This window comes from Anastrepha ludens, chromosome 2, assembly GCF_028408465.1.
Source record: "Anastrepha ludens isolate Willacy chromosome 2, idAnaLude1.1, whole genome shotgun sequence".
Lineage (NCBI taxonomy): Eukaryota > Metazoa > Arthropoda > Insecta > Diptera > Tephritidae > Anastrepha > Anastrepha ludens.
Genome location: NC_071498.1, coordinates 159,635,238 through 159,647,650, shown reverse-complemented (window position 1 = coordinate 159,647,650; position 12,413 = coordinate 159,635,238). Strand labels below are relative to the sequence as shown.

The 12,413-nt window shown below is 34.0% G+C and overlaps 1 protein-coding gene across 1 annotated transcript in view; it reads right to left on the bottom strand.

Annotated features, from left to right (window-relative positions):
- The window catches only part of LOC128855689 (GATA-binding factor C), a 239,954-nt gene extending 227,839 nt beyond the window's left edge, over window positions 1-12,115 (bottom strand). Inside the window, exon 1 of the mRNA XM_054090818.1 lies at window positions 10,924-12,115. The gene's annotated coding sequence lies outside the window, so the exon portion shown is untranslated. The remainder of the gene's footprint in view (window positions 1-10,923) is intronic.
- Window positions 12,116-12,413: the final 298 nt, after the last annotated feature.

Here is a 12,413-nt window from a genome sequence, read left to right as displayed (position 1 = left end):
CGACTACTTTTTCCAATAGAATCTGGCCATTTGGCGTCAATGGTGGCTTAAATATTGCAATAAATCGACTGTTAAGCGCGCTGTGTGGCAAGTTGCGCCACCTTCTTGGAAACTAATATCAAAACAAAAATTGAGTCAGCACCCGATAGCAGCACTCGCCATTCACAGTAACAGCAGCTCCCACCTCATTTTGAAAGAAATTAGTACCGATAATGCCGCCGCCAAAGCTCTATGAACCTCGCGCACAGATTTATTTATCTAATTTTTATTTAATTTTTTTCAAAGTAAACTTCCAATGTATTCTATAGACACGTAAGCCGAGATCTTTACGTAAAATTTTCCACGTAGTCGATGGACAAAGTCCAATAAGTTCAGAGTTGAGAAGGTCGATGAATCGACATTTTGTTGTCTTCTTCACTCTGTTGACTTAGCGAACAGATTTATTTATTTATTTTTTTTTTCAAAGTAAATTTCCACAATTTGGAAGAGTTGTTCTGGAGTTGAACGATTCGTGATGAATTTCCAAGCCTTACTGAACAGAACTGTCAACAAAGTTTCCTATTCTCAGCTGCCAAACCACAGCTATCGATATCGATAGTTCTCATGCAGCTAAAAAAAACACCCGAGACATATTTATGCAGTGGTTTTGGCAATAAAACTGATTAAAGATTAAACAACTGTTACAATCTATTATAAACTTTTTCACACTTTTCTCATGAGCGAACAAATTTTGCAGTCCCTTCGGTATTCGCTTAAGAAAGGGAAGGCAGTGTAAGTTAATTTCGCTCTAAACATATAAAATATCACAACGCGTTGACACATAAAATCATTGAAATCTACAGAAGTTCCAAAAAAAAACAAAAAAAAAACCAACAACAATTGCTACCCAATTCGGGCGACTTATCAGCACAAGAACTTTTAATCCAAATCAATCAAAGAGCCACATTTGATTATGTCAATGTGAATGTGCATGTGAGCGTGGGTACACTGAATATGTGTATGTATGTATGTATGTATGTATGTACTCGTATGTTTGTTTGAATGAATAGAATTAATTATTTTATATGAAAAGCTTATCGTTTACTGCAGCAAATGCCCAGCTGTGCAGAAACACTCCAAGGCGTACAGGTCAAACTTCACTCTCCAACCAGCCAAAAGCAGGTATTGGGCTCGACAACAAAAGTTGGCATTGCTAAGACCAAATTAAATATTAGAACAGGTAGCACGATGACAGTGACAAGAAGACGCATTTATGAGCGTAAACAACAACAACACACAATGGAAGTGTCACATATCAGCGAGACTCAAAAATTTCAAATATATCAGACATGAAATCTAAAATTAAAAAACCAAGCCATTCAAAATTTGTTTGTATGTAAGCAGCGTAAAGAAAAATTGGAAATGTGTGTGTGTGTATGTGAAGCGCATTTTTTTTGGAATTGTTTGCGTAAGTTCATGTTGTCAAATTGACACTTCAACTTGATTCACTGATTATTTCACGCAAACGTGAAACTCAAAACTATCTATGAAATTTGATTTGTTTGCTCATAAACGCAGTAGTAGTAGTAGTTGTTGCTATTGTTGTTGTTGTTGTTTTCGTGCTTTTTTTTCACGTTCTTGCTGTACTATGTGGTTTACTTATCGCAATTGTCAATGATATTACAAGCAAAGTGTTCTGATAAGTTTATTTTCGTGGTTAAATTTGTTTTTATTTTTTTTTTTGGTTTTTAATTTTCAACTTTCAAGCGTGCATGGGCATGAATATTATATTACTAAATATTTGTTTTTGTTGTTGCTTTCGATTTGGTGTTGTTTTTTTCTATTTGGATTTTTGTGTGTGAGTTTTTTTGTTGTTGTGGTTTTGATTGCCCTCAGTGAATTGCCTAAATGTTGTTTGCGTTGGTTGCACGCACAATTTGTCAACTCCATCAATTTATCATCATATCGAGTGCGTAAAGTTGCTTATCAGTTTGTTTTCTTCATTTTTTGTTTGTGTAGAATGCAACAACAGTCAGTTTGATGACTCTTTCACATTTTAGGTTGTTTCACTATATTTTAAAGTTTCTTGAATTTTTGGGAAATTTTCTCTTCCCCTAGCTAAAGTGGAGCTATGTAAAAACGCACTAGCCATGAAAGCGTTCGTTACGGTACCCGTTGATGATGGCAGCGGAGGAGAAGGCCTCGCTCTGCAGAGAAAAGGTGAAGTGAAATAGGAGTTAGCTTCTTAGTTGGGTACTTCTAAATGATGGGAGTTGGCACAAGGAAGGACTTTGCCGTTGACAGATAAGTAAAATTCAATGAAGTAAAGCGGCCGCCGTAGCCGAATGGGTTGGTGCGTGACTACCATTCGGAATTCAGAGAGAAACGAAGCTTCGAATCTCGGTGAAACACCAAAATTAATAAAGAGTTTTTTTCTAATAGCGGTCGCCCCTCGGTAGGCAATGGCAGAGTGTATTTCTGCCATGAAAAAGCTGCTCATAAAAAATATTTGCTGTTCGAAGTCGGCTTGAAACTGTGGCTCGCTCCATTTGTCGTACAACATCAAGCGGCACGTTACAAATAGAAGTAGAAGTTCGGCCAAACACCTAACAGAGGTGTGCTCGCCAATTATCATTATTTTTTAAAGCAATTCATCAGTGTTAAATTTTTTTTTTTGTATGAAATAAATCTGTGATTTTTTCCTTTTTTTATTGCGTTTTGTAATAAATTTTTAATTGCGATCACTAAAGACGCCTATGGGTGTCTACCAAACGATTGGCTCTGTGCTCAATGTAAATTACGGCAAAAGGATTTTCCCAAAGCAGACAATCACAAACTTCTCACTACACTTTTGTATAGGCAAAGCTGGTTTTATCAAAGCTGTCTGCCATGCGGAGGCAACGTAAAACACTGCAGGCCCTCCATCTAGAGGATATCAAGACAAATTAGAGAAGAAACTCTGTCCAAATAACTTACAAGGAGTGGATGGATAAGTGGCGCAATTTATTTTGGTAATGGCGTCTTATGTTAATCATTTCGGAAACTAGTAAACGAGACAGCTGCAGCATACAAACAGAAAAGGAATGACGTGCGTAAAGGTCAAAATAAAGATTTCCATCACTCAAAATATATATGGTTAAATTTCAAGGGCCGATGTTGAATGTGCACCACACCTAAACGTCAACGACACCGTTGGGCTTCTTTCTTTGGGGTTATTTGAAAGAAAAGGTGTACGTCGATAAGCCAGTAACAATTCAAGAGCTAAAGAATGAGATAATTCGGCACATTAACAGCATAGATCCTCAATTATGCCTCAGCGTCATCGAAAACTTGGACCATCGGATGGAGGTGTGCCGCCGAAGCCGCGGCGGTCATTTGGCCGATATTTTGTTTCATGCGTAATTAAGCCATACCAATATTATCATAATAAAGAGAAATGACAATAATTTCTTAAAAAAATTTTATTTATTCAAAATCAACACCGGCCCTTAAAAGATAACCACCCTTTAGACAAGGAACTATTTGCATTTGGTCGTCTTTGGAGGTGTGCCGCCGAGGCCAATATTTTGTTCCATTTTGTTTCATGTGTAATTAAGCTACACCAATATTATCATAATAAAGAGAAATGACAATAATTTCAACACCGGCCTTTAAAACTTAACCACCCTTTATATTTTTTAATTAGTAAAAAAGTTGTTCAAAAACAAAATTAGCGGATAAGTTTTGCGCCAGTAGAAAATCCGCGTAAAAAACAAATCAATTTTTTGGTCGCTGTTACAGCTGAAAAATGTCTCAATTATCTAATTCGAGCGGTTTGTTAAAAGAAAAGCGCCGTTCATGTACGTTCCTGCGCGAAAGTAAGGATATGCCCAAACAAAGCTGCTTTTGCCAAAAACTTTAATTTTTTTGTAATTAATAAATAACGAGCAAATGTCATTTCACTCTGAAAAGACCAAAATGGTCAATCGATCCCGTCAGCAGAATACATAAAATTGTGACTTTTAATATTAAATAATAAAAATATTAAATAATATTAATAACCAATTAGTTCATTAATTTTTATGTTACTTTAATTTAGTAATGAATAAAACACGAATATAAAATCATAGCACATAAATAAAACCTCTCTAGATGCTTCAAAGTTTCGGTAATCGAAATCTTCAAAATTTCTGCAATGCAAATCTTAGCATTTCTTGTAGTTAGAATTCTTAACTGTTCCTTAAGAGATATTTATCGAATAGAAATCGGGCAACTACTCTACTCTTGAAATGGCGAATAACCTTTTTGTACTTGGAAATAAAAATCTTCTAAAGCTTTTCTGAAAAGAAAGAAATGCATTGAAATATAAGGCTACAATTCGAATAAGCGAACTGAGAATGTTAAATTTCGAATTAACACTTTAACGACCGGGCACGCCAATTGGCGTCATATATGAAATAGTCAGAGTGCGATATATAATCGTGTAAAGCAATTTGACTAAAACTAGCTAAAAACTTCAAATACGATGTCTAAGTAAGCGTCGTATTTAATACCGTTATCTTCACATAATTTCGTATTTTATGAAAATTAAAGCCATTTAGCTCAGTTCATGATAAACCGTCGCGGGAATTGTAATAAAATACGTTTAGTTTTAGTGCAGCTATCACAAAATTTGAATTAAATTTTCGTTATAAGAAAAACTAAAATTATAATTATACTATTTGGCTGTCTCCTTCATCTTTTGAACTTAAATCCTAATAACAATGGAAAACAATGGCGAAAATATATTTTTAGAAGAAGAAAATTGTGCAGATGTTTTGTCAGATATTCCTGACGATTATGACCATAGTGACACTGGTGATAGTGCAAGTGAAAGTGGCTCTGATAATAATTTTTCTACAAGGCGTACAATATCTAAATTACTTCAAAATACACAAGAATTTGAAGAAAGATCAATGTTTTTCCCCCATTTTATAAAAATGCCCCTCGTAACAGGTCACAGGTTCATAGCAAAACTCCCCGGTCGATAAAGTGTTAAAAGCTCAACTATGCATTACGGAAATTGGGGTAATACAAAGATTTTTTTTTAATTTGAAAAATTTTTAGAAATGGTTAATAAAATTTTATAACTGAATTGAAAAAATTGCACTTTGTGAATGTAATAAATTTTTTTTGTTTTTTTTTTGGCGTGAATGTTAAAATTGTTTCAATAGGAGTGTAAAAATAATATAGAACGGATTGAAAAAATTACAAACTTGATAAAAAAAAAATATTTTTGGTTCGAAAATATTATATTTATATTAAAAAAAATTAATAATACATAAAATGTGAATGGAAAAAATTTAATTCTGTAAGTGCTAAAATGTGAAAAATTGTATTAAAATAAATTTATTTTTAGTTTGAAAAAATTTATTAAGTCTGAATGGAAAAAATTTAACATTAAATTGAATTGTTAAAATTTGAAAAATTGTTTTTTGTGAGTGTTAATTTTTTTTTTTTTTTTGGAGTGGAAATCTATTTCATAAAAACAAATTTATTTTTAATTTGAGAAAACATTTCCATAAAAAGAAAATATTTAAAATCTTCTTTGTAAAAAAATGGCATTTTTTAAGGCTAATTTTTTTTTTGTTTGGAAAAAGTATTAAGAGTGAAAAACTCATTTGGAAAGGATTAGAAAAACCCTTATTGTATAAAAGTAAATTGTTTTTGGTTTAAAAAAATAGTAGCCTTTGAAAAAAATTATAATAATATTAAGAGTGATACAATAATTTTGAGCGCATTAAAAAAACATCTATTTGATTAAAGAATAATTACTTGAAGAAGATCCAACATCAAACACACCCGTTAAGATTTACACGGACGGATCTTAAATGGACACCGGTGTAGGATCAGGGTTATATTGCAAAGAGCTTTCTATTAGTGAATCCTTTACCCCACGGGATCACTGTAGTGTTTTTCAAGCGGAAATAAACGCTATTCATGAAGCCTTAAAATGGTTAAAGATAAACAGAATATCATCAACAGATATCTGCATTCTATCAGACAGCCAAGCTGCCCTACGAGCCCTGGATGCATTCCAAATAACATCAAGGACTGTCTTACCTTGTCGCCAAGTTCTAAATGAGATGGCCAAGCAATATCGTATAATCTTATGCTGAGTTCCAGACTACAGAGATACACCAGGGAACTGTAGGGATGACCAAATTGCAGGAGGTACCTTGTATGCCAAACATAAGTAATTTTATGGAGGTGCCTCTCGCAACTTGTAAGCTTCTTGTTATGGTCGCACTAATCAGTACTTGCAAATCACAGATGGACTAGCGTTAATACCTGTGAAATTGATAGGCAAACATGGCCAAGGCTAAATCTACGTCTGTCCAAGAATATTATAAAATTGAGTAGACTTCAATTTAGGACCTTAGTTGTTATTGTTGTAGCAGCATAAACATTCCCTATACTTACATACGGGGAATGCTGCTGGAATGACAGTCCTTGGCCGGATATAAACCCGGGTCGTTTCGGTAGCGTAGAACCGACTGCCGTGGAAACGGGGGCCTTAGTGGGGGCCCTCACAGGACATTGTCTCATAGGGAATCATGCATGATTTCTGTCGTAGCTGCAGAAACGAGGAGGAGTTGGAAACAATTCAACACCTTTTTTGCACATGCCCAGCTCCAGCCAGAAGCAGGAACCGATATTTAAAATCCTACTTCTTAACGAATATAGATAATCTATACACTTAAGGTATCAACAACCTTTTACACTTTGTCAAAAGCTCAGGATGGTTGAATATGGAAAGGGAAAGGTGGCCCAGTTCCCGCGGCTCACAATGGACCCATCTCGTGGTCTAAGTGGCATCGTTGAATAGAAAATTGTTGAAAATTGTCTTAGTCCAAAAAAATATTTACATAAAAAAAAATAATAATGTTCAAAATATGAATGGAATAAATTGCATTTTGCCGAATTAAAATATTTTTTGAAAAATAAAATAACAAAAAATTATTTCAAAGGGTGAAAATTTTCAAATTTATATTTTAAGTTAGAAAAGCATTTACATTTCAAATAAATTTATAATACCTAAAATATTCGCATAAATTGCATGACGAAATATATTAAGTGGTAGTAAGAATTTTCAAAAAATTATTATTTTTTTGCTTTTGCACTTTCGTAAAAGAAGTATAAAATCTTTAAAAAATTGTGTGAAAATTTGAAGTGAATCTGACACATACTTTTCGAGTTATTCAACAATTAACAAATGGCGCTCAGACGTTCCGGAACGTTCGTATGCTAAAAAAATGGATGCTGCACGTATGGAAGTGGCAGATAAGCGCGCTAACGCTAACACTCGAGAAGGTAGAATGCTACGTAGGCAACAGCAAATCGATATTTTGGAAGCTGCTAAGACGGCTGAAGAACTATTGTATCGTCCAGGAATAGGTGACACAGTGTAAGTAATTAAATAATTCTCATAAAACGATAGCAAAACTTTAAATGCGTTTTTATCAAAACAATGTTTTTTGCACTGTTGATCACTGTAGCTTAAAAACCGCTTGGTAGATTTCAATAAAATTTATACTGCTTTTGAAAAACGTAAAAAACGCGTGCCTGATTGAAGGATTTTGTTTCAAAAATTTCAATTTTTTTTTAAATTAATTGTCGGTTTTTTTCAACAATCTGAGGCCGCCATATTGTTAATTTTGAAAATCGGAAAAAGCTTCGATCAGGCACAAGATTATCTATTAATAAATCGAATTTCCCTTGTCCGATGGATTTCAGATGAATCTCCAAGCACTGGTGATGATCACCGGAAGAGACTTCTGGAGAAACTGGCTACACACAAACAGAGATAACTTTTAGAATTACTAATTTTTTTGTTGAAATTTTGCTAAAGTCAATTCGAAACTGGATGTATTAATGCTATGTTTTTATTTTTATAATACAAAAGCAATTGACTAGCAAAAAATAATTCTTGATAATCATAATTTTTTTGTGCCTCTGACTACTCCTAACCCCATAAACATTTATAGCTGCATATGACACCTCTTCGCTGATTTAGCCGAGTGAGCGACATTTGATCGGTCCAAGACTCTATCCCTACGGTGGATACAAAGTGTCAACTGCAGTTGTTAAACAAAGTATTTTTTAATAACATTTTGCCATTAAAAAGTTAGCTTTCAACCACTCCCATCCTCCTTTACAATTCTCGACACCTATTGACTAAGCTTAAGACCCCCGAAAGGACTCAGAAAGACTATTCTTTTTCTGTCTTTTGTACATGGCTGGGTAAGTGGTGTAATCCATAGCCCTGTATTACTGCTGGCTATTAAATTTCTGATACCTACGAGAACACTTCGTTTTGGCTTTCCTTTTTACCTCAAGATCCTCAGTACGAAAAAAGTAAGAAATGCGCCATTTATGCATTGTTGCGTTGACTTCGAGGACTCAACGAGATTTCAAATTCAGTTTTGCTTGATTTTTCTCTGCTCAAGAATGTATTTTCTGAATTATTAAATTTAATCTTATTTTAGTGCTTTCTGCACTTGAGTTCTAACACAGCATTTTGTAGATTATTGACTTTTGAAGAAAATAAAAATTAATAAATAAATTTACGTGCAGAACAGCATCAAAATGCACGCCACAAATTGAAGCAAAATCTCAGCTAGGCGCCCAGAGGTTTGTTGTTTTTTGTTTCATGTTCTTTATTTTATATTAGGTTAGGTTAGGTTATACTGGCCGGCCAAAACCACGTAGTGACCATTTTGGTTCCAAGCGATACCAGATCAAAGACGTATTTCAGCGAAAATATGCAGCACTCAAGTTGCGCGTACTGTTCGCGAATTTTAGGAGTCGCACGAGCTCCAGTTCAGAGATAGATTCTAGCCCAGGTAGCATAGTCTAGTTTTCGAGAGATCCGGACAGTAGCATAGAAGATGCTCCAAGATTTCTCTTGTTCCCGGCTCATTATTTTATATTGAATTCAAATAATTACAATGGCATAATAATAAATAACAGAACGTACGACTATAGCATAAGTTGTCAGTCGGAGGTATAATGAGTAAAAGCATTATTTTGGTACATAGCTATTTTTTTGCTCTTCGATATTTCTTATTCAAAAACTAATCCTAAAATGAAACTATAAATGAATCAATACAACAACAAGAACAAGCTCCCTGTGCTTGCGGCATCTAGATAAGAATTCAAAATCATGTTAATATTTTATAAATCCAATGTCTTCTCACCAAAATATTCACAACGAAAATTGGTATAAACAGGACAGACACAGGCAGTCCTTGCTGAATATTTTCTGGTACATCCAAGTTACTAATTGGACAAGCGGTAGAAGTAACTTTTAGACCCTTAAATACCTTGTAAAGGGTTTTCCAATAACAGGTGTTATTTCGAATTGGCCGCGATTTCGGTAGATGTAACTTTTGAAGCTGTCATCGTTTGATATTTGACAGGTAGAAACTACGCCATTGATAAAAATGGAACGATTCACGCTTAAACAACGCATTGAAGTTATTAAATTTCAAATTATAAAAATGGTGAAAATTTGGCAGAGACGATTCGTAAAACTCGAACATTTTTGGGTCATCGTGAGGCACCTTGTCGCACTACCTGGAGCGCTATACAGAAATTAGTGAAACAATTTGAACTGTTGGGACAAGTTAGTGATGTGAAGAATAAAACCCGTGCACGGCGCTCAAGAACAGCCGAAAATACGGGTATTACTGTTGTAGCCGAAAGTGTTGAAGAAAACCCAGATTTGTCCATTTCTCGTCGTTCTTTGGAATGAGGCACTCCACAAACGTCATTACACCGCATTTTGCATAAAGATTTGGGTGTTAAGGCTTATATAGTCAGGACGAAAAAAGACCAGACCCGCGTGACCCACCGAAGGTTTTAAGAAAGATGCCCAATGAAGGGTTAATGTTGCATAAAAAATACTTTAGAAATTAAGCCTTATGTGCTACACAGCACAGTTTCAAGCACGATTTCAAGATACTTCACAAAGAACTCGCACGCCTTTGCCACAATAAATAAATATTAAAAACAATTATATAAAAGAAAAAATTGTATATTCAAAAAAATTTATATTACAAAAAATTGTATATTCAAAAAAAGTCATACTACAAAAAATTTTTAATTAAAAAAATTATACTACAAAATATTTTAAATTAAAAAAAGTTATACCACAAACAATTTTATATTCAAAAAAATTTATACTACAAAAAAATTATACTAATATACAAAAAATTTTATATTCATAAAAATGTATATGACAAAAAATTTTAAATTAAAAAAATTTATATTACAAAAAATTTTATATTCAACAAATTTTATATACTACAAAAAATTTTTAATTAAAAAAAAATTATGCTACAAAAATTTTATATTCAATAAAATTTATATTACAAAAAATTTTATATTCAACAAATTTTATGTACTGCAAAAAAATTTTAATTTAAATAAAATTATGCTACACAAAAAATTTTATATTCAAAAAAATTTATATTACAAAATATTTTGAATTAAAAAAAAATTATACTACAAAAAATTTTATATTAAAAAAATTTATATTACTAAAAATTAAATATCTATGCTGTACTGTAACGGTCAGTATTCATTTTAAGCTAAATCATTTTTAATTTGTAATTAATTTAAAAAAAAATTATATTATAAAAAAATTTTAATTAAAAAAAATTAATTTTACAGAAAAATTTTAATTCAAAAAAATTTATTTTTCAAAAAATTAAATATCTATGCTTTACTCTAACGCTCACTATTCATTTTAAGCTAAATTAAGCTTAATTTTAATTTAAGCTGAAAATTCATTTTAAGCGAGCGATTTTTATATTAATTTCTCATCAGCGCGCGCCAGCTTACCAAATTGTGCCTGCTTACGCTTTATATTCGCCATTATTTGTTTACTCAATAATTATATTTAACCAAAAAAGTGCTTACTCTTCAGAAGCATAAAACAAGCATTAATTCAGCATTCGACGCCTCACTTAATTTTCCATGTATTTTCGCATTTCTTTCACCGCAAAAAGTCCACTCACAAATTTTCGGTTAAACTTCTGTTTAATTTCCACTGTTACTGTTAGCTGCTCAATCACACTGATTTGCTTTTTTCTGCACTGTAGTTAGCAGTTTTCTGAATCAAATATTATTTTAGGGTACTTTCTTTTCTCCAGCACTGCTTGCACGTTCGCACCTGTTCAACCGCATTTTTTCAGAATTTTCGCACACTTTTCTTTTCATGCACTTTTTTTGTATTTTCCGCTTCTTGGCTTATGCTGCTATTTATTAAATTTGCATATTTCTCAGCTTTTTGTGGGCTACTTTGTCACTGCACGAACTGCAAATATTCGCTTTTATTTTGTATTTGAAATTTGTAATTTTTGTCTTGGAATTTTTTACATTTCTTCTTGTTTTTCTTGATGCGTTTACTATTGGCGCATTTCCGATAGAAATCTCACTTTTCGTATTCACTGTTTAGGCGTTGAGGTACTTCGCGCCCGATATTAGATATGCGCTTTTGTCGCCTCGCTGTAAGCTTGTGTCCGTATCCGGTGCAATTATGTCCAAAAATACCGTAAACTCAGCGCAGATAAACTTTTTCAGCGGTGCGCGCGCAAATACACCTACACATGCACACATTCGCACTTACACTTGTGCAGCATACTCCGAAATCGAAAAAAAAAAATCAAGAAAAGTCAAACGCGAAAACTCTTTTGAGTTCAATGGATTGGATTCTATGCGCCAATGTACGCAGCGTAGCGTAACACTTGCCGGGGCTAAACGCGATCTTTTGTTACCTACAACAAATCGAACAAATTCGTGGCGGCAAAAATACCGTCGTTGGCTTTGCAGGCAAATTGGAATTTCTGCCGACGCATTTGGCTAAATGGAATTACCAGTTGTCACCAGCCAAGCTTTGTTTATCGTGAGTACACACGTGTGCCAAGCAGCTGCTGTGCGCGGGATCACTGTACAATGAATGAATAAAAGCTTTTAGCCGCTTTACTGGCTAATGGTAATGCACGCGTTCGATGAAATCGTGTAAAACGCACGCACTCACGCACGAACTCGACGACGCAAATCGCTGAAATTTTTAACGCCACATACACGCTAACAATACACTAGTAAACACGTCAACGGTCGCAGACCAACTGAATTTAGGAAAAATACGAGACGGCACGAAAGAGATGACAAACAAAACCTGCCCGCGGTAGTCAAAGCATAACGAGTGCGCACACACTGTGTGTGTGTGTGAAACAGCTATAAAATGTGAATAGGGGAGCGAGCGCGTGTGTGTAAGTGCAGCGACAATAAGCAATGGTGTGTTGGCTAACTGACAGCCACAACAGCAACACCACAAATGTGCACCTGCTGAACGGCAGTGGGCTGGGTTGCTCCATGCCTACCGTCCTCAGTGCGATGTTGATATG